The sequence below is a fragment of the Chanodichthys erythropterus genome, chromosome 9 (assembly GCF_024489055.1).
Source record: "Chanodichthys erythropterus isolate Z2021 chromosome 9, ASM2448905v1, whole genome shotgun sequence".
NCBI classification, from domain to species: domain Eukaryota; kingdom Metazoa; phylum Chordata; class Actinopteri; order Cypriniformes; family Xenocyprididae; genus Chanodichthys; species Chanodichthys erythropterus.
In genome coordinates this window covers 32,666,766-32,688,993 of record NC_090229.1, presented here as the reverse complement: position 1 = coordinate 32,688,993, position 22,228 = coordinate 32,666,766, and the positions used below count along the sequence as shown (strand labels likewise).

The following is a 22,228-nucleotide window of genomic DNA, read 5'->3' as shown; positions in this document are numbered from 1 at the left end:
ACAGTTTATTGAAATTTAAATGTTTTTAAAATCTAAAAAAAAGTTAGCATATGTTTTTAGGGTTTTTTTTAGTATCATATTTGATACATTGGGCTTCTGTATCTCATATGACATGATATACAGTAGGAGAACACTTGAGGGGGAAAACTCAATTTAATTCAGATTCAATTTTATTCAAAAATATGCATTTTGGCACAGTTGCTGATATTTATGTGACCAAAAAATAAAATGAAATTTTGGTACCAGTTATCACTGAATATCAGTTTTCACTCTACATCTCCCAATAATATGTATAAGTAAGATTATATTTAAATGCTGAAATGTATGATCAAAGCATGTGGTTGTGGGGTGGGGGATGATAATAAGAGAGCAATGATAATAGAGAGATTTACAAATAAACATTCATAAAAAGCCTGGTGCATCATATTTGATACTTAAATTTTGACATGATTTATTCTAAAAAATGATGCAAGGATAATCATGTGGCGTAGAACTAATCATGTAGAACTAAGTAAGTGAGTAATGTAGAAGTGATCATGTTGAAATATTACTAACAATATAAAAGCTATTCTTACATTTACATGATACAGTAGGGTTTGTAGGCTTAAACCTTTCAACTAAATGTGAAAATTACCCCAGTTGGTTTGAATAGTATCCTCCAGATACATACTTTTTTTCTTTTTCACATGGAAACAAGAAAAAAGTTTTAGCAGTATGAATAGTTATGACATAAAATAAAATAAAAACATTAATTTTTCAGCAATTTTACATGTACAATAAGTCAGATTTTCTTGCTTCCACTGAATCTCAAGTTGTACTTGGGAACATTCTCAAATCATGCTGGAGAACTTGCAAAAGTAGGACATACCAAATACTAAGACATTAATTCAAATTTCTATAGCTCAGTTTAACTTTTGTTGCTCAGCTAGTGCTGCACAGAATAAGCTGGCTAATGCATGTTAGCTTGCAGGCTAATCATATTACTGAAGTAAACGTCTTGAATTAATTAGCATCAATGAGGTGCATTCAAAAATCCTCCATCTCATTGAAACTCCAAGTGAGGTGTAATTGAACACTTCTTCGTCCCAGGCAGATGCGATTGCCAGCGTTGACTCAACTGTTTACTCTATATCACTGCAAATTTACAAACTGAGTTTGAGAAATTGCACTGGATTTGAAATATTCAAGCCGTTGATTGTATAGATTCATTCTGATCTTGAGCAGGTATGCCACATAGTATGTCTGTAAATTTTTGTTTGGAATTGGAGATTTTCTGTCTGTTTTCAGTTAAGGAATAATTGGGACCCCCCTCTCTCTCTCTCTCTCTCTCTCTCTCTCTCTCTCTCTCTCTCTCTCTCTCTCTCTCTCGCTTTTTGTCATATGTCTGTCAAAGATAAGAAAATAAATCAAACCACAGTGAGCAACATCTTATATGCCATCATTATGGTTAAAAAATGTGCTTGTCAGGTAAAAAAATTGTAGTACTACTGCATCATCTCCAAATTTAAAACAAATGCTACTTTATATTTCATAAAGTGCATTTTAATGGATTAAGACTTTATAAAACAAGCAATTTATATAAAAAAAAAAATAAAAAATGCTAAGATTAGGTAGGTCATTGGTTACAATCAAACAAAATGTATGCATTGAATTATTGAAAATTAATTTGTATAAAACTGTTTAAAATGCATGATTACAGTCAGGAATGCATTGGCTGAAGCAATCTAAACCTTCAGTCATATTTGAAAGCATGCAAAATATTCATTGTAGCACAGCTATATTCCAAGATTTACCTGTATGAAATGGCTTTTTCTTTTTTTTTTTTTGTAGCTATAACATAATTTTTAAGTTTTACCCCAGCCCCTTCCACCCAAGTCTAATTTTTAGTTTTTGGATATTAATTAACATTCATCGTCGTGATATAAGGAGGTCTTTCCACGCTGGCTTGTAATTTCTGAGGCTAATCCTACCAGGCCCTTGATATGGGAAGAATGGAGAGAGGGAGAGAGAGAGAGAGAGGAAAGGGAAAACCACACATACCGAGCTTAGTTTTGGAGGGGAAAGACAGTTTGTTAATGCCAACCAGCAGAGGTGGTTAGGTGTATTTGTTTAAAATATGAGCTTGCATTTAGCTGTGTGTGTGTGTGTGTGTGTGTGGTAAAGGTGTAATGTAATTGTTTTTTCTGTATTTTTACTGTTTCTGTTAATGCTATTGGGCTTTTCATATTTTCTGTCTGTCTGTCTTGTTCTTTTTTTCCATAAAAATTAAATTAAAGTGTTTTAGATGTTCTCCTAGAAATAAAGCAACATGTGATTTTTCTATTTTTAACATTTGTGCTCCCAGTATGTGTTCATAACGTTTCCTTTTTGAAAATCCAGGGGGGGTTTTTTGTTGTTGTTGTTTTTTTTTTTCCTTTTGATAGCACCCCAAGAGACCTGTTCACCAAATCTTAAAGTAAGTCTCCAAACACTGTTAGACCTGATGAAGAACATTACCTCACTGATGTTTGAGGAAAAGCTTAGTTAAAAAAAAACCTCTAGTGTGGTTTCTGGGAATTGGCTTTGTTTTACGTCCAGAGAAATTCATTCTTCCGTGATGTCATTATGTTATTGCTGCATGTGCATCTCTTAATATCTCACATTACTTTAATACTAGACAAGTGCGGGACTAGCACTGTTGTTTGTGAGGCTTGAAAACTGTGAAAGGCTGGCAACAATGCAACGTTTTTCATTAGCTGGGTCTTTCCGACAATAACAGGTATTTGATGCAACTGGAACAGTTCTTCAGATAAAAAAAAAAAAAAAAAAAAAATGCATAAACATGATGTCCCTGTTTTTTTTTTTTTGTTTGTTTTTACAACAAAGGGCCAAGAAATATTAACATAAGAAGAGTTTAGAGGCTTAAACAGCACATACTGACACAAAAGCATGTACAAAATGTACAAAAGCTTTGCTAGTGTTGTTAGAAGGTACCTGAAGAGTGCATATTGGTACCAAAAGTGAACATATTAGTACCTAAATGGTACATAGAAACTTTTGAAATGGTACCGCCCCAGTGACAGCTTTTGTACCATCACTTGCCAGGGAGATTTTCCTAGGTTTTTTTCTCTGCAGTTAGGAATAGAACTGTCCCACACCTGAAACATCTACAAATTTAAGTGACTTTGATAAATATGATATCTTGCTAGAAATCTTGCATGTTTTCTACCTTGGGGCAACAAAAAGACCATTACCAAAAAGTTTTGTAACGCTTAATTTAAGGGCTGTTTTAAAAGTTTGGGTCAATATTTCATGTTTTCAGTGAATGTCTGCTTTCAATAATGTTTTAATTTGAATTCTAATTCGGTAACACTTTAGTTTAGGGTTCAGTTCTCATTATTAACTAGTTGCTTATTAGCATGCATATTACTAGGATATTGGCTGTTTATTAGTACTTATAAAGCACATATTAATGCCTTATTCTGCATGAACATATTCTACATCCCTTAATCCTACCCAATACCTAAACTTAACAACTAACTTACTAACTGTTAATAAGCGGTAATTATGAGTTTATTGAGACACAAGTCATAGTTAATAGTTAGTTAATAGTGAGAATTTGACCCTAAACTAAAGTGTGACCTCTAATTCTAGCTGGGTGCATCTAAAAATGAAATTATGCTTTTGTTCGCATATGAAATTCTCTTTCTCTCATCTCTTTACCCTCAGCCTATTTGCTTATATTAAAGAAATATTGAAATATTTTAGTCATTGGGTTTTAGTTGGCCAGTTAAAAGCATGTTGATCATAGAGGTGTAATTTCTGTGCCACTAGACTAGATCTTTTGGAGGATCTTTCTGAACAAAACTAAACTAAATAAGGAGAGACAATGGTGTTTAAGGTGTCTGAAACATGGCAAACAAAAGTCATATAAGTGAAATCCAAGACACTGAAAGCTCTGATCAATTCAGGTTGAAAAACGCAATTGACTCTTTTCTTGATTGCTGTAAGTTCAGCTTGTTCAATTGCTCTTGATGTTTAAAGTGAACGTTGGTCTAGTAATTTGTACAATATTCACATTCTGTTAAATTCTCTCTGTGAAGCTCTGGCTATCGTAATTGGCATATGAATTTCTTTTCAAGATCCAGTCATGAAAATGTTGAAGAGGCCACAATGAGCACTGACTGATGTCGTTCCCTGGTCAAAGTCAACGGCCACGGATCTCTGTTGAAGTCCTTGGCCACAATTAGAGAAGCCGTGTCATTTTACCCCATGTGTGGCACATTTTCCTTCTTGCCATGTGGGGGGCACAGCCGTGATTAGCCTCATTATTCAAAGTCAGTGTGTGCTCACAGTTAAGAGTCATTTAGTTTAGTGCTTTTGCCATCAGAGTCTATATGTACTCATTTTATAATGGGCCTGGTCTTATGATGAGGCATGCAAATGAAAAAAAGGTCAATTTAGAGTGAGGGGAAAAAAAATCACAGGTTATGTTTGGAATAGCATATTACCATAGTACTCTTATTACTATAAAATGTGCACAATATGTACATTTTCTATATGCATGGAATATCTGGATTGCATACCACATTTGCAAACAAGTCTAAAATTCAACTGAAAACAGGAAATATAAAAATAAAATAAAATTCAAAATCTAATGGAAATGATATCAGCTTAATTTTTAAGTTCTTTCTTGACTCAATAATTTAATCAGATTTCCATATTTTAAGATATTTTACACAAAAATTGATAAAAATGCAAAATAACCAAATGTATTAATAACTAATAATAACTGGATGCAAACATTGAGGCCATATGACAACAATAAAACATATTACTGTTTTTTTTTTTACAATTATATTAAAATGAATTATTAATTTCTTTTACATTTATTATGTATAAATGTATATTATAGTGTGGCACTTTTGTGCTCAATCAGGCTCTTTTCTTAAAACTTAAATTGAATTCTTGTATTCCAACTGAACTTTTCAAGACTAGAACTTGCTTTTACATACTTGTTAACGTGCACTACATTGCACATATTTCTCTTTGTATATTTAACAGGAAATTTACAAGCATTGATCTGGTTTTCAGCCCTTAATGTCCCAATCCTACTAGACTTTATGACCAAATGCATGACAGATCCAGTGCCCAGACCGGGCATTAAATGAGAACAAGGGCGATGTGGCCCTGTTGAGGCGTAGATGAAATCCTGCGATGGCCCCCTGGACTTCTTAAGGCAAGAGGACACGCTCCGTGGCGTCTCTATGCAGTCGGAGCAGGCTCCAATCCCCTCGTGGGGCATTTATATACATGCCACTCTCTCCCCCTGCACCTGCTCTGTCGTAATGAGTCAATATATCTCTACCCTAATTGCCCTAAATACATATCATAAAGCTTGGCTGTAAAACGCGGACTTCCAAAGCCGGCCAGTAAAGAAGGAAAGCATAATGCAATAGTGCCATTCCTGAGCCGACCTTAACGAGGACCCATAAATTACATACAGGGGGTTTCATTATGGAGGTGCAGTCTGAAATGTATCTCTTTTTTTTTTGCAAAACCACTAGGTTTTTTTTTTCTTTCTTTCTTTCTTTGCGTAAAACTGCCTACTTGGCCATTTATCGAAAGCTAGTGGATGATCCAGAGATAGCAAGTTATTATAACTATTACAAAGTATTAAACTTCAGTGCATAACTCATTTATCATTGAAATGGTCATGAACGATACTGTGAATCATGCAGTTGAGTGTATTTGAGAAAGTTTGTGTGGCTGGGCTCTTTGACCACTGTGACCAAATGAGTATTCAGGGGCCCATCCTGTGCCTCTCCACTCCTCCTCCCATCAGTGTTGTATTTCCATCTGAGTGTCTTTGATAATGGGCCGTTTTTCTGTAAGCGGAATCTGTCTGGCTGTCTAATGGGGGCCTAGTGCTGTCAAACCTTAATACATACCAGCCGTTGTGCTATCAAGAGGACGGGTCAAGACAGGAAAATGAGTCCTACGGCTGTCGCTCCACTGTTTTCAAGTTCTACTCTACACCTTCTCTAAGGTCCTTTTCCTCAACCGAATAAACTTGTCTAGATACAGTGGGAGTTATCTTCTAACGCAGCATCCTGAGGGTATGGAAGCTTGTTTCCACCACTAAATAAAAAAATAAAAAAGGTTAATTGCGACTTTTTATCTCACAATTCTGACTTTTTTTCTTGCAATTGCGAGTTTGCATCTCACAATTCTGACTTTTTTCCTCAGAATTGCAAGATTTAAACTCTCAGTTGCGAGTTATAAAGTCAGAATTGCGTGATATAGTCGCAATTCTGAATTTTTTCTTGCAATTGTGAGTTTTTAATCGCAATTCTAACATTATATCTCACAGTTCTGACTTCTTTTTTTTTTAGAATTGAGAGATATAAACAGTTGCGATTTATAAAGTCAGAATTGCATGATATAAACTCACAATTGTCTTATAAAGTCAGAATTGTGTGCAGAATTCATATCTCAATTCTGACTTTATAAATTGCAATTGTGAGTTATAAAGCCAGAATTGTGAGATATAAACTCGTAATTTATTTTTTCCCTCACAACTGGACATTGTAACATGCAATTGAGAGTTTATATCTCACAATTCTGGCTTTATAATTGGCAATTCTCACTTTGTATCACGCAATTCTGACTTTATAACTCACAATTGTGAGGAAAACAGTCAGAATTGTGAGATAAAAGTTGCAATTGAAAAAAAAATATATATTTTTTATTTCATGGCGGAAACAAGCTTCCATGGGAGATGGAACCTCATAAGTGACTGATTTTCGAAGAGTTTACATGAGCAACAAGTACATTAGTGTGTCTCATTTTAAGCAATTGATTTGACATTAGCATATTGCTAAGATAATGATAAGATACTATAAACATAATACAGAAAATAGAAATATTGGTTAAAAGAATCTACTTTTGACTAGTGAATCAATTTAAATCAATATATAATCTTCATGCCCTTTATTTTCTCATGGAACTTGTTGCAGAGCATTGTAGAATTGCCTTTTCTCTTTTGAACAGTGCTGCAGTCCCATTTAGCCATTTGTTAGCAACCACCGTTTTCAAGACAAGCAAAAGATTTAAAAATTACAAGAGGGTATTACTGATGTAGAATATCTTTTAGAAATATCTCGAGCTTGTGTTAACCATTTCAGGCATGTAACCAAAAACCCATTCAAAAAACGCATTGACTATAAAATTCTAACCCATTGTAGCCCAAAGAAATGCATCATCCCTGCAGCACTCTGTCCTCCAGCATGACCAAATCTTATTTTATCAGTGATAAATTATATTTACCATACAAATGACAATTTGCAGCCCTGTGTAATGAGTACATTTGTGTGTGCGGCAGCTGTGCTATGTTTGAGAGAAACAGGCCATCTTGCATGTGTCTCTGGGCATGTACTGTACGTCTGTAATCTATCACGGTTCTGTCTCACTCTCAGAGTGACAGTGGGACTATCAGAGCGCTCGTACTCTCAACAGTGGCAGTGAAGCACCGCCCCACCCTTGCGCCAATCATATCGCAGCCCAGATGTGTGTTTTACGAGATCGTCCGGCCAGCCAGCCAGACTCACCCGCTTTTTAATTAACCAGAGCCTGCCCTCGCAAGATGAGGAGTCACAGAAATTATGACGGCGAAACACAAACCGCAGCTCAACATTCCCACATATGCGCATAGCGGCAGAATAGGGGGTTTTCCTAATAAATTTTACGACTCCTCACAGATTTACAAAGGTGTGTGTGTGGGTAATGGCTCTTATTATTGTACGTAATGGTACATCTGTGTTGTGTGTTCCGTCCGTAATGACAGCACAGGGGGAAACAGGTAGTAAATTCTGAAAGTTTTGCCCTACGTACCCAAACAGTGAGCCAGTCACTGGTGTATTAGAGGGTGTTGGGTGTATGTGAAGAAGACGGACTCTTGATATGGCCATCAGGTGGGGGGTTTTGTATCCCCGTCACCTAGGCTTTCCTACACAGCACCTACAAACACCTGATTAAACCACAAACATTTTAGTGTGTGTGTGTGTGTGTGTGTGTAGGAGGAGGCATTCCAGATGCTGTTGTTAGGTGTAACCAGTACAACAAAGAACAGAATTCATGCCCTTTTTGCTAATGGATATTATAAATGTAAATGATTCATGAATTAAGATGAGCAAAGTCGATACATATACTACCGTTCTAAAAGTTGAGGTCAGTATTTCTTTTCTTTTTTTCTTTTTTTTTAATACCAAAAGATCCATTGATCAAAAGTGACAGTAAAGATAAATATCAAGGTTTACACAAAAATATTAAGCAGCATAACTGTTTTCTACACAGTAATAATAAGAAATGTTTCTTGAGCACCAAATCAGCATATTAGAATGATTTCTAAAGGATCATGTGACATTGAATGACTCAATGACTGCTAAAAGTTCAGCTTTGCTATCACAGTAATAAATTACATTTTAAAACATATTAAAATAGAAAACTATTACTTTAAATTTTAATAACATTTAATAATAATACTATTTTTACATTGTTGATCCAATAAATGCAGCCTGGTGAGCATAAGAGACTAAAAATTAATTAAAAAAATAAATAAAAATTTTAACTTTATATAAAAAAATAAAATAAATAAATAAAGATGAAATTATCAAATGTAACCAACCATGGAAAAAAACAATAATATCACAATGGAAATTCAAGAAAAGCAACAAATTAATAAAAACGTAATATTTGAGAAAAAAAAAAAAGAAAAAAGATTTGCAGGTGATTTCAAGCAAAATTCCATCAGTTTTACCACTTTTGTGGTTTTTACATATTTCCATTCTGTTAATGGAATAATGGAAACACTATATTATGGATAATTTTTGTATCGTGGTTTATTTTTGTTGCATTGAGGTTTCCTTTTGGCTGTGATTTCTATTTTGTATTCTATTTTAGCTGTGCTGTGGCTCATTTTCCATTTTTGTAGACTGACAGTTTTACAATTTTCCTTGCTTTGCAAATTTTTTTTGTATTTTGTATTTTGGCGATTAATTTACGAAATTAATTTTCAAAAAACATGGATGAAACATGTCATTTCTTTCTTTGTAATTTCATCTGTAATTTCTTTTTCCACTGTAATTATTCTCCAAAATCAAATGTGTTTGGTGCAAGAAGGTCCCATTTAACAATTCTGGGCACATTTGGAGGAATTTCATAAACTTGTTTGACAGAAGGAAGCTGTTTTATGCTTTCCATGACATTGCATTTACACAATAGAAGCCATACGGCTGTAAGGGTTTGGATCTGCATTGCATTGGCAGCAAACATTCTTTTGCAGGACTTGCAGATGTGTTTTGGGCTGAGCCAGTGAAGTGAAGTCATTACTCATCGGGCGTTGTGATAGTCACTGAGTACATGCTGATGAGCAGAGCTGCTGCTGTCTGCCTGAACCGTACGGACGGTTTGTGGTTGCAGACTGCAGCAGTGGCCTGACTTTTATTGATACATGTCTGGGATTGATTTTGGAGAGAGGGGGTGAGAATGACGGGAGAGATCTGGCAACACAATCACATTTATACGCACGTCCGACTGAGTCCAGTGAAGTTAATAAAATAGGATTATTGGACTTTTCTCTCTATCCCTCTGAAATGTACGGTTTGGGTCGGATCCTCTCCACAGGGTCTTGTCCATCAGAACAGTGGGGACAGAAGACAGCAGTGCACTTAAAAGGATAGTTCACCCAAAAAATTCTGTCATCGTTTACTCACCCTCAGGTTTTCTTTCGTCTGCTGAACACAAAAGAAGATATTTTGAAGAATATCATTAACCAAACAGCTGATGGGCTCCATACTATGGAAGTCAGTGGGGCCCATCAACTGTTTGGTTACTGACATTCTTCAAAATATCGTCTTTTGTGTTCAGCAGAAGAAAGAAATTCATACAGGTTTGGAACAACTTGAGGGTGACTAAATGATGACAGAATTTTCATTTTTGGGTGAACTATCCCTTTAAATCCACATGAAACGACATCCAAATTTCCAAGGTTATTTATTGCCCTCTATGGTTCCATGAAGAACCAAGTTTAATATCCATATTTCCATTTAAGGTTCAAGGTTCTTTATAGTGAAAAAATGATTATTTAGATTTTTTTAAACATTCTCCACACTAAGAAAAGAAAGGTTATTAAGAGAACCAAACATGTTTTTTCATTGGCAACCCCCAATTGGAACCCATTTTTAAGAGTGTATTTCAGAGTAAACCGAGATTTGTCCATCGGGAAACTCACAAACACACATCTTCATCTCATAAGCGTTATCACTGCACTATTATCTTACTATGACCACATATTGAGTGAGACTTCCTCTTTAATAATGTTTCTTCTCTGTCTGTCTGTCAGTCTGGAGATGGCTGTTGTTCTGTCTCACCTCATTGGCAGCCCAGACTACACTGTTGACTTTGATGCTAGCTTTGCCATTGGTGTGTGTGGCGTGCGTCTGGAGGCAGCTTGAAAGAGTTAGGAGGTGTATGGCTGCGTGAGTGTGTGTGTGACGTGGAGTAATGACTTCTGGCACTGTAATGAAGGCAGCAGGATATCCTGTGTCAGGGTTGCAGGTTAGCCCTGGCTAGATAAGGTATAATGAATGGACATGAGTGTGTGTATATGTGTCTGTCTGTCTGGGCGAGGGCTGGAGGGGGGTGCGCCAATGTCAAGAAACTGCCATATGTATAAATATAACCCACTGGCCCTCTGAAATGGTAGAAAAGTGCAAATTATCTAGCCTGAGGCGGAACTTTAAAGACAATATAGAATCAAATTGAGCTTTTTTAACACGTTCTTGGGTCTTGTTGCTCATGATTCGTCAGTCAATGTATTTTAAAGGATAGCTTTTCATTATGTTGTCAAAATATAAATGTAAATGTTTTATTCTTGGGTGTTACCAGGGCATTGCTGTGTAGTTGGTAAGGTGTTCTGGGTGGTTGCTAGGTAGATTCTTAATAGCTCAAGTAAAAAAAAAAAAAAAAAAAAAACACAAGTGAGATTCTGATTTTCCCATCTTCCCATCTTCCTGCTAAAATCACAAGTCTGATCAAATTTTCGGTAATTAAATGAAAGCTGGAAAAAAATATGATATGATTTGGCAACTAAATGAAATAAATTAATTTAAGTTGAAGTACTAAAATGGCTAAAGCTATAACTGAAATAAAAATTAATAAAGCTGTATAGAAATAATAAAAATGACAAAATCACATAACAAAATGACTACATATATATATATATTCCCAAGTGTAATACTTATGGTTATTTTTGAAATCCTAAGAATGAAGAATCATCTAAACCTCCAGTTAAATTCTGCACTCAAAAAAATAACTTGTTGGTCTAACTTAATTCAATTATGACACCTATTTCCACACAGTTGAACTGATTTATTTGAACTTAAGCTAGGTTAATTGTACTAATGAGTGAAATTCATCCTAATTGAATGAGATCACACCAGTTTCATTTGACGTATTCTGTGTATGTTTCCTGAACATAATTCATTCTTGTTGATCCAACCAGTGCTTTTTTTTTTTTTTTTTTTTGTTACCATCATGGTGAAGATGTGCGCTTGTGCTTAGGTTTTGAGTAGCTGTTGTACACAGACATACATGTTTCATTACCATTGAGAGGGGAAAAGCTGATGACCATATGTAGACTGTGTAAAATTTGTGCTGGCCCTCCAAGTAATTTATTTATATTTCTATAAAAACTAAACTAAAATAACACTTATTCATATGCTAAGTAACATTTATAGCATGCAAGTAATGATCAGATAAAGAACTTCTCATTATTGGCTTGAGCACAGTTAATGCTCGTTGAAAACAATATAAATTTGTTTTACATAGCCACCTAGAGCCTAACCACAAGGTCTACACTTCAGCATAATGGTAACCTCAAAAAATCGACATAACATAAACTCTTTTAAATGTCAAATATAACTGAACTTCAAACTTTAAAAGGTATTTCCCTTTACTAAAAAACACATTAAACAGCACTTAAGTTCAACATTTACTGTCCCAATCTTTCCCTATGCAAAGCATGCTGGGAACTAGAAATCCACTGCCCAGGTTCAATCAATGCAACATAAATGATTCATGTAGTCCCAACACAAATGGTTTAGGTTGACCTAACATTTTGCAAATTTAATTTCATTTAACATAATACAATTGAGTGCGAATGCCAATTAAGTAAAAAACTAAAGATTTGTGTTGGTTCAGCTTATTTTATTTAAATAAACTGAACAAGCAGCTAGAATCATTTTTTTGAGTGTGATGGATAAAATTTGCAATACATGATTTCCAGCAAAATATTCACTCTGTAATGCATCATATTACATTAGTTAAATGCATTCTAAAATGTTCTAAATGTGTTCCATGCCTTTCAACCTATTAAAAAAATCCATAAGCAAAATGAATAAAAATTAAGGAAAAAATTAGTCTCAGAATAATCATGTACAATCCCTGTTTCATAGCGCATCATGTGACTCTGCATTACCTTACACGCTGCGTTGGGTTTTTTTCTACTCAGCATAATAAAAGTGGCTGTTGTACGAGGTGTGCTTCTCCTCTGATCCGTGGCCAGTTTTGGATTCCAGACGTAATGTGTGCGATAAGAATCTGATTATGGGAAACTGATCCTGGATCTGACTTTAATGAACTCTAACAAGAGCTGTTAATTACAGCATGGGGACACATGTTAAAGTCGGAGGTCAACTGATGGAGCAGCCGACTTGAGTGTGAGAGGATGGAGAGTGAGTGTGAAGGAAGAGGATGTGTTTGACCTTTCTTCTGTCCGTCCCCAGTCTCCACGGCCCCCGTACATGACTGCCCTCTAGCTGCCAGACGCTCACTTCCCATTTTTATTGCCTTCTCTGCTTCGGTTTCACCATCTAAAAGTTTAACCTGTTAGATGATTAAATAGCAAAAATAACCCTAAGACTTTTTTTATGGAACAGTTTATTGAACCTTTAAACAAAAACATTTTTAAAAAAACGTTTGCATATCTGCTATCTGTTGAATATCATATTTGATACACCAAGCTTTTATGGCTCATATAGCATGATGAGGCTCATATTTGAGGAGGGAAAAAACACCTAAAAAGTAAGATTAAATTCTATTATAGCACTACTAATACAAACCCCAAATAATTATCAGTTGTCACTTATTCTTAATAATACATCTTAGTAGGATGATATTTAAATATTTAGATTGTGGGAGACAAAATATATAATGCAATGCACTACACAGACCCACAAAACACCACAACAACAGTAAGTAATGTTGGGTTTCCTTGTTTTATGGTAACTTTCCATAGACATAATGAGTTTTATACTACAAACTGTATATTCTATTCCCTAACCCTAACCCTACCAATCACAGAAATCTTTCTGCATTTTTACATTTTCAAAAAAACATCATTTAGTTTGATTTATAAGCTTCTTCACAAGGACCAAAGAAAATGCCCCCACAAGGTCGAAAATTACTAGTATTACTGTCTTTGTGGGGACATTTGGTCCTCACAATGTAGGGTTTATCAGGACCACACACACACACACACACACTTCCCCAGGATATGAGCACTGAGAGTGTGTATGCTTGTTCTTGTGTCACTGCATTAGCCATTGTGTTGGGCCGCTCTCTACAGAGGTGTCAGCTAAGCCTTCCTGTTTTACACAATGAGGGTGACAAGCACCGAGAATTCTCTCAGCGCCCCCCTTTTCTGAAGTGCTCGAACCTGAATTAGGACAGACACCGCCTGAGACGTTTGTGACGGCTGTGCACTTAAGAAATCTTTTATGTTATGTCTAATTATAAATACAGGGACAATGAATTTCAAATAAAGGCCTAATAAAATTTCATATTTAAATAGAATAGAATATAAACATGGATTAGGTACATTTTATATCAATGCGCCAACATATTTAAAATATCATCTACAGTTAGGCTTATGAAATATTAGATTTGAGAATAATTTGACATCGTTACTGTTCCTGAGGGGAAGTGGTCATTCCAAAAAATGCCATCATGTTCAACAATGGATATTGGATATTTTCGGTTTTCAAACCGAATTTCTCAATTTTGAGTAAATATTGTATAAAATATTTACTTTGTGCACATCTTATTTATTTTAAAAGAGTCTTTTATCCTTCTGAAAGAGTCTTTTAAAGTATTTTATCCTCACCAAAGCTGCATTTATATGATCACAAAATACAGTAAAACAGTATAACTGTGAAATATTATTACAATTTAAAATAATTGTTTTCTGTATAAATATTTTAAAGTGTTTATTTTTCTTCCTGTGATTGCAAAGCTGAATTTCCAGCAGCCAGTCTGCTGTTTTACATGATTCTTCAGAAATCATTCGGATATGTGGATTTGGTGCTCAAGAAACCATTATCAATGTTGAAAGCAGTTGTGCTGCTTAGTATTTTTGTGTAAACTGACACTTTTTTCAGGATTAATTGATGAATAGAAAGTTCAAAAGAACAGCAAATGCAAATCTTTTGTAAATGTCTTCAATGTCACTTTTGATCAAATTATTGCATGCTTGCTGAATAAAAGTATTAATTTTATTATTAAAAAAATATTAATAATACAATAAATTTGACCCCAAAACTTTGAAAATAGGCTATATTTGAAAATTTGTCTTAATGTCGTCCTTTGAGTATCAATCTTGTATGTGAAAAAAGTCAAACTTCTCCTCACTATGGTTTAGGATAGAAAACCACCTCAGGGTAAAGCAGGGCTGTTCACGAACATTACACTCACACACCCTGCTTCACATAAATACATACACAGGTGAGAGATAAGAACTTTCAACACAATGCGATTTTATTCTCGGCAGTGCACACAACACCTAATCAATGAAACACTTCACAAGAACCCAAACCCTTGCAAACATTCACACTTAAATAAGTGCTTTGACCCACTTTCACAGTTTTCAACTTTAGCACCACAACAAGAAGCTCAACATGTTTTCAGACCTTTATTACTATGAATAATGTGTGAATGCTTTGCGTTTCAGTCATTTGCAGGCCCCGGTTATATATGGCTGCAGAAATGGCGTTTGCTGGCGTTGTAAAATATTGATATGTTACAGGTACATGTAGGCCTGACTGCAGGTGACGTTTTATGAGATGTTCACTTTGCACACTACATCAGTCATGCAGGTTGAGGAGCTGTATAACGTAAAGGTGGACTGCATGTGTGTGTGCAGCTGCCGGTTTAAAAGGGTTTGTAGGGGAATTTCCCTCTTTTCCCTTTGTGAGAAACAAAAGTGTTCAATTCAGGGTCCGTCTTATCATATATCCTGTCGGGCTTCTGTACGGAGGGAGGAAATCACACACACACACGCACATTAAAATGAGGGAGGAATTAACCAAGAATGAATTTAGCCCACTGGTAGCATTGTTTTTGATTACCACTAAAGGAATTATGCAAATTAGGTAATTGCGCAAACGCACAAAAAGTCTTTGCTGGATGTACAAATCAAATCCCCATCTTGCATGTCGACAGTGAATGCTAAGTTGTGGAGGATGCAGCAGACCACTGTGATCTGGTGTTCTTAACAGGAATTGGGCAGCATCACTCCACCACTGCAATCTAGACACCTGAATCATCTCTTCAAAATGCCAAAAGTGTGTTTGACTGCATCGCACATCTGGATCATCAGCGGAAATAGCACTCTTCCCCATCATTTCATGAATTATTGCTGCCATTATCATTAGAAAATGTACACAAACATTTCTTTTCAAATGAATTCTAGGCAAACAGAGCACGCTTAATATAGACACGATATGCAGTAGGCCGCATTTGCATAGAAAGGAGTCATATTTGAACAGAAACTGAAGCAGACAATGCAGTGCAATTTTAACACATTTAGCACCTGATTAAGATGGATTGCTGGTAGAATCGGATGCTGGGTTTTGCACTGAAATTGTGCTGAAAAGGAATTTGCTCCCACTTTTGAATCTGAGAACTTGAAACATGTGCTCAGAGTGAAAATATATATATATATTTCTGTCATGACAACTCTCTGAGTGTTTGGCATGGTAATATGGGTATAACAATGTTGATATGTTTGGTCTGCAACGCTGCTGCTGTACAATAGGTGGAGCTGGGAAGGTGGAGGGTTTCTGAAAGCGCGCTGCACCGCTAAGGCAAATGCTATCTAAGTATATAGTCAAGTCACCTTTATTTATATAGCACTTTTTACAATGCAGATTGTGTCAAAGCAGCTTTACATTGATAACTGGTATATAATTTTGGCTGCACAGCAGCTCTTAAAAAATAATGTCAATGCAGGCAGTTCAAAGCACTGTTGAATATCAAATGTCAAGTCAAATGTCAAGTGTCCCCAACTAAGCAAGCCAAAGGCGACAGCGGCAAGGAACCCAAACTCCAACAAGTGACATCAGGTGGCAAACAAGTGGCAAATAGGTGTTAAAATGGAGAAAAAAAACCTTGGGAGAAACCAGGCTTAGTTTGGGGGGCCAGTTCTCCTCTGGCGAACAGTGCTTTGTTACGATATAGTATATAGCAGGAACCAATCAGATGTGCCCTATAGATAACAATGTGATTGCAAGTGGTGGTTGAGTTGAAGGACCTATTAGCCTGTGCCATCTAGAGTTTCATGACAGAACTTTGTATATGTACAGCGGTGCAGAAACAGTCTTCCCAATATATAATGCTAAAAAGCAATTCATTATAAATGTGACTGCATGAGCCACTTTTAAAGCCACTGTAAAATATTTATGCACATCTGTTGAATTTTATAATAAAGCGGCAAGTTGAAACATTACTTGGAAACTATAAACAACCATAAAGAATGGCTAAATCACTCCCATTATAATCAACAAAACTGTTTGCACTCATCATTTGGTTGGGTGTGTATGTGTACCTGAAACCAGGTTAGTTAAGTTTCTGTCTATTTCATTGTCTTTGTCTCCCTTCTTTCTGTCTCTGATTAGCTCCATGTCGAGGTTAGAGGTCATCTCACTCTCCCAGTCTTGCCATGCTTTCTTTCCTTTCATTCTTTCTGTTCTTCTTCAGCTACAAGACTTATCAGCACAACTAAAATCACGTTATGTTACTCACTTATGCCCATTTAGCCTGTGTAGTTGTCGACATTTTAGAAATACAGCTTGGCTCAAGCTGTTTAGCACACTTATTCTTCACCTTGTGACTCAAACACTCCCCGTGGCACATGTGTGTGTGTGTTTTTGTACCAGCTCGTCTGCAAAGGCAGTTCCTCACACCTGATGGGAGTAATTGGGCTCTTAAAACGGCACAGAGGGGCTCCTTAACCCCAAAGCAGACTCGAGAGCCGTCCCTCTGGTATTTGACCCTTCAAACTTTTGGGAGAGCAGAGAAAGAGAGAGAAAATGGGCCTGAAACTTAGAAGGGAGAGTGAGATAAGAGGAAAAACCTTACCTGATTTCAAGTCGCCCCTGGATTTGAATGTATCATGTCACGTCTGCATGCTTGTATTGTAAAGAGCTTAACTGATTAGAATAGGAGAGATAAGTTTAGTCGCAACGCACTGCTCACTTGCAGTGTTGCAGTATTAGTTCAGATATTGCATTTACCATTGCTAATTTCACAGGCAAAGTCCAGTCATTTCAATAGGAATCTGGCAATCTGGAGTTTCGAGTGAGGGCGAAAAAGTTCCCCATGCAGATTTCGCTTATGTTCAACTTGGTTACATGAATTTGCCACATTGACCAACAGAGATCTGCTCGGTTTGATAGTGACTTCTGTGTAAGCTGTGCTTCACACATTGCTACTCTATTGACATGGACAGTCAACCTATTTTTTCTGTTGAATTTCGCCAAAATTCCTCTTATGTCACCAGACATTTATTCAACATAACAGCTGGTTTTCCAGCAAGGTGTCAGTATGACATTGGTTAGGCTGGGCGCCTGCGCGATTGATGTATGTTGCTATGACACCTGATTTTGGAGAGTTAAGGGTTTTTCACATTTCTCATCTTTGGCTCACTTAATTTATTTTAAATGTAGATGCTCAAATAAAGAGCAACAACCGTCATGATGCGGCGGGGACATTTATTTCAGGCGCATCTACACCGCAGCGAAATGAAAAAATCTCAACTTTTCAGAATGCCACAAGCCCATTGCAGGTGATGTGACAATCAACCAATTAGCTTTGCCCTTTCCATAACAACATTGAAAGCTGAGCCAAGATGGACGAACAGCTGATCATAGCTGTACAGGGCGGGTTTTTTATTTCTCATGTCCATAAATATATTTAGTGCAAGTGCTGGAAATACATTTATCATATGCAGAAACTTCTTGGCCCATGACTGCTTATCAATGGCAGTCATCTTGGGAGCGCTTGTTCCCGAGCGCTTTGGAAATAAGGAGAAAGTGGCACAGCTGACGTTTTCCACACAGACATGACGTGAACGGCCCCTTACACGCATTTCTGGTTCAACATATTTTGTTGATCCTGGAACAACATCCTTATCCGAAAATTTAATCCTAATCATATCATTAACTTAACCCTACCCACATATGATACCCCTAAAATCAGAGGGAAATGATAGGTGAATAACACTGATGCAGAAGCACCTAACCTTGGTTTTAAGCCTAAACTTGACATAAATTGTAAACTTGTCTCTTAAATCTGATTGTTTGATTGGAATGTTGTTTCAGGATCAACATAGATGTTGATCCTGGAACATGCTGTACTTGTGCGTGAGGGAGAAAAAGTTCCCCATGCAGATTTCATTCTTGTTCAAGTTGGTCGCATGAATTTGCTGCATTGACCAACAGAAAGCTCCTTTGAAGTGACTTCTTTGTGAGCGATGCTTCATACATCGCTACACTATTGACAGTCAAGTCACCTTTATTTATATAGCGCTTTATACAATACAGATTGTTTCAAAGCAACTTTACAGTGATAAAAGGACAATGATTTAATGATGAGAACACAAAAAAGCAGCTCTAAAAAGAAAATAGTGTCAATGTTCAGCTGAAGTCAATTATCAAATAGGTCATCAATTATTAAATTAGTTAATTTCATCTATAAAGCAGTTTTCCAGCAAGGTGTCACTAAGACATCAGTTAGGCTGGGTGCCTGAGTGTTTCTATGCAGTTGCTTGGGTGTTCCTATTGCTATCCTTTCATGTAAGTCTGATTTGACTATTTAACCTGTTCTATCATCCACCATGCAAATCATTTGATCTTATTTATTCTGAAAACTAAAAGCACAGAAAGCCACAGCCGATTTAAGTTATGATTTGTCTGTAGCACATGAACATGCAACATGCCAAAGTTGAATACTTAGAGGTTTGTTCAAATGCCATAGTAATTGTAATGCTTGCCATAGCAAACACCACTAATTTATACATAGGTTATATTTCTCTTATTACGATGTGTGTAAATCACTGTTGCACCTGGAGAAACATTGTTTGCAAACCCTTTTACAGCCCCAATACCTCCACCTCTCCTTGGAGAAACCTGTTTCTCATCGTTTAATAAAGCGTGAGTGATACCTATGGTTAGTCTGTTTAGACAGATGAGTTCAACCTTACTTCAATATGCATATTTGTGAATGAATGGGCTTGTGTTCAGTGTACCGTATTGTTCTTTTCAACGTTTCATTAGATTTCAGTGACAGCTGGAAATTTGCATAACATCATCAGGAGTCTTTACAGGTAAAAGACAGCACCAGAATGTCTGGGTATGGCTTTAGAACATAATTTCAGCTATCCAAAACGACATACAGAAACACATAAATTATTTTTATTATTATTATTATTATTATTATTTACAATTAGATAAAGTGTAATACAAAGAAATGAGAAATAAATTGACACCTTTGCACTTTTAAAAAACAAATTGAAACTGTCCGTTTTGAAACAACTCCTTTATCTTGATTTAAATCCTTGTTCATTTGCGGTACTTGAAATGTGTATATGGGTGAATTATTCTAAAAGTGTTGTTCAGCTTTCTGTATTTGACCGCAGTAGATGTGAATGTGTCCCTAACTAGCTTTAACGAACTTCACACATGTGTCTTACTCTCTCACAGCCAACACCGCTTCTGAAACAGTAATTTATCAAGTACATGAAGAAATCACCATAATAAGATATAATACTTCCCCATTCACAGGTACCCATTTGAAGATTATGCTATTTTAACACACGATCAACGCCAATGCATTATACTTGTTTAAAGTGTTCATAAGTGGATAGTAAACATGAACTTTGTTTTTTAGAAAATGTACATATTCATTAAAAACCATTTTTACTACTTTGTTTAAAATTATTATACATACATCTTTCATGAGCCCATATTAATTGGTTGGCCACATACAATGCTTGTATGTTTAAAAATCATTTGCCACAATGTAGGACTGTTAGTAAAGGCAAAAGTTGATTACAATAGATTTATCTACTTTCCTGTATATATTTATATAAATTCCAACCTAAAATGTTGATATTGACAGTATTGGAATTTGATTGCATTTTTTATAAAAAAGATGTTATGCATTTCAGTGTTTAAAGCATTGTGAATGGCTTTTTAATTATAAGGCATTATGGATAGCATTATTGGGCATTTATACATGTGCTCCCAGAGAAACGTTATCAAGAAAAAATATCACTTAAGCCGTATGATTTGTAAATCGCAACATTTAGAGTTCAGCAGAATTTGCTTTCTGTCCTAAGCTGATCACAGCACAGTTTTCACTCTGAATTCCTCATATATTTATTCACCTTCTTGCCTATATTATCTTTCCCATCTGTATTTTGTGACTATGTGTAAAATAAACAGAATTGAGGGTTCATGTACACATAATGACCTGTTATTAAAATTGTGTGTGTGTGTGTGTGCGTGCATGTGTGTGTATTTGCGAATATGTGTGTGTGTGTGTGTGTGTGTGTGTGTGTGTGTGTGTATTTGAGAGGTACAAACACACACAAATGTACAGACATACAATCATTAACAAGCATTCCTACCTGGAAAATGTTTACAAAACCCTTTTATGATGATTTTTTTCACAAAAACGTTGTACTGTAAGAAGCAATGCAATTTTATGAAAAAAAAAACAACAACAAAAAAACCCCCACAAAATTAAATATTTGATTGCAAAATGACTATGAAACTTCTTTGTCTTGATTTAAATCCGTATAGATGTTCCAAATACAGCCTACTGTGAGTGTTAATGTGCTGGAATATAATCACTCTGGAGTTCAGGTCTAACATGGGCCCAGAGACAGATTTATTAGCATGGATTCACGCTACTTGTGTGGATATTCCGTTTCTGTCTTAATCGCTCACGGCACACTTGATATTTGGTTTCAACTTCATAGAGCTGAAGCAAACATTTACACAGAGTTTCTGTTTTCAAAGAGGGACTCCACAGTTTTCAGTGGCATTTCTCACTTTTGCTGGGTAATATATCAACAAAAGAGCGCCGTAAATCTCACGAGAGAACAGCGTCCACTCTCCTTCCGGTCATTTCCTGACATCCTGTCTCACTTTGCCTCTCTCAGTCTCTCCATCTCTCTCTCCATTTCCCTTGACAAGAAACCAGACACCCCAAACTCTACTTCCCTAGTAGTGTCAGGTTAACCAAAGTTAATCAACGTGAGCCTCTGAGACTTCACACAGCATTGAAGACGTCTTCAATGTTTAAATCCACCCTTTCGATGTATAACAATGTGAGCAGAGAGGAAAGAAATAGATTCATGTAAACTACAGATAAAGTAAATATATTTTGATTACACTTCATTATGATAGTCCGCTTTAGTCATTCTACTTTGCAACTACATGACAACTAACTCTCATTATTAGTAGACTGTTAGGGTTAATAGAATAAGTTGACATGTATTTGCAAAGTTACAGGTTGTAGTCTGTAGAATGATGGTTAAAGTGTTAGACTTGATGCATATAAGCAGATATTAACCAAACAGACTATTAATCCTCTAATGACTAGTAGTTGACATGTAGTTGCAAAGTTACTTACAGATAGTAGAATGTCTATAGTGGACTGTTGAAATTAAGTGTTACCTATATTTTTTGCCACTAACTTTTGTGGATTTTATTTTTCATTTCCTATCCCAAGACATAACAAATTATAAACAGCATCATCATGGGTTCGATGGTCCAATTTAGATGGTATCATGGGTTTGATGGTCACGTCACACGTCAACTTATTCTACTAACCCTTACCCTAACAG

At 36.0% G+C, this 22,228-nt stretch overlaps 1 protein-coding gene across 12 annotated transcripts in view; it reads left to right on the top strand.

Annotated features, from left to right (window-relative positions):
• Positions 1–22,228, top strand: part of prdm16 (PR domain containing 16) — a 282,629-nt gene that overhangs the window by 226,664 nt on the left and 33,737 nt on the right. The gene's annotated exons all lie outside the window — the stretch shown is intronic.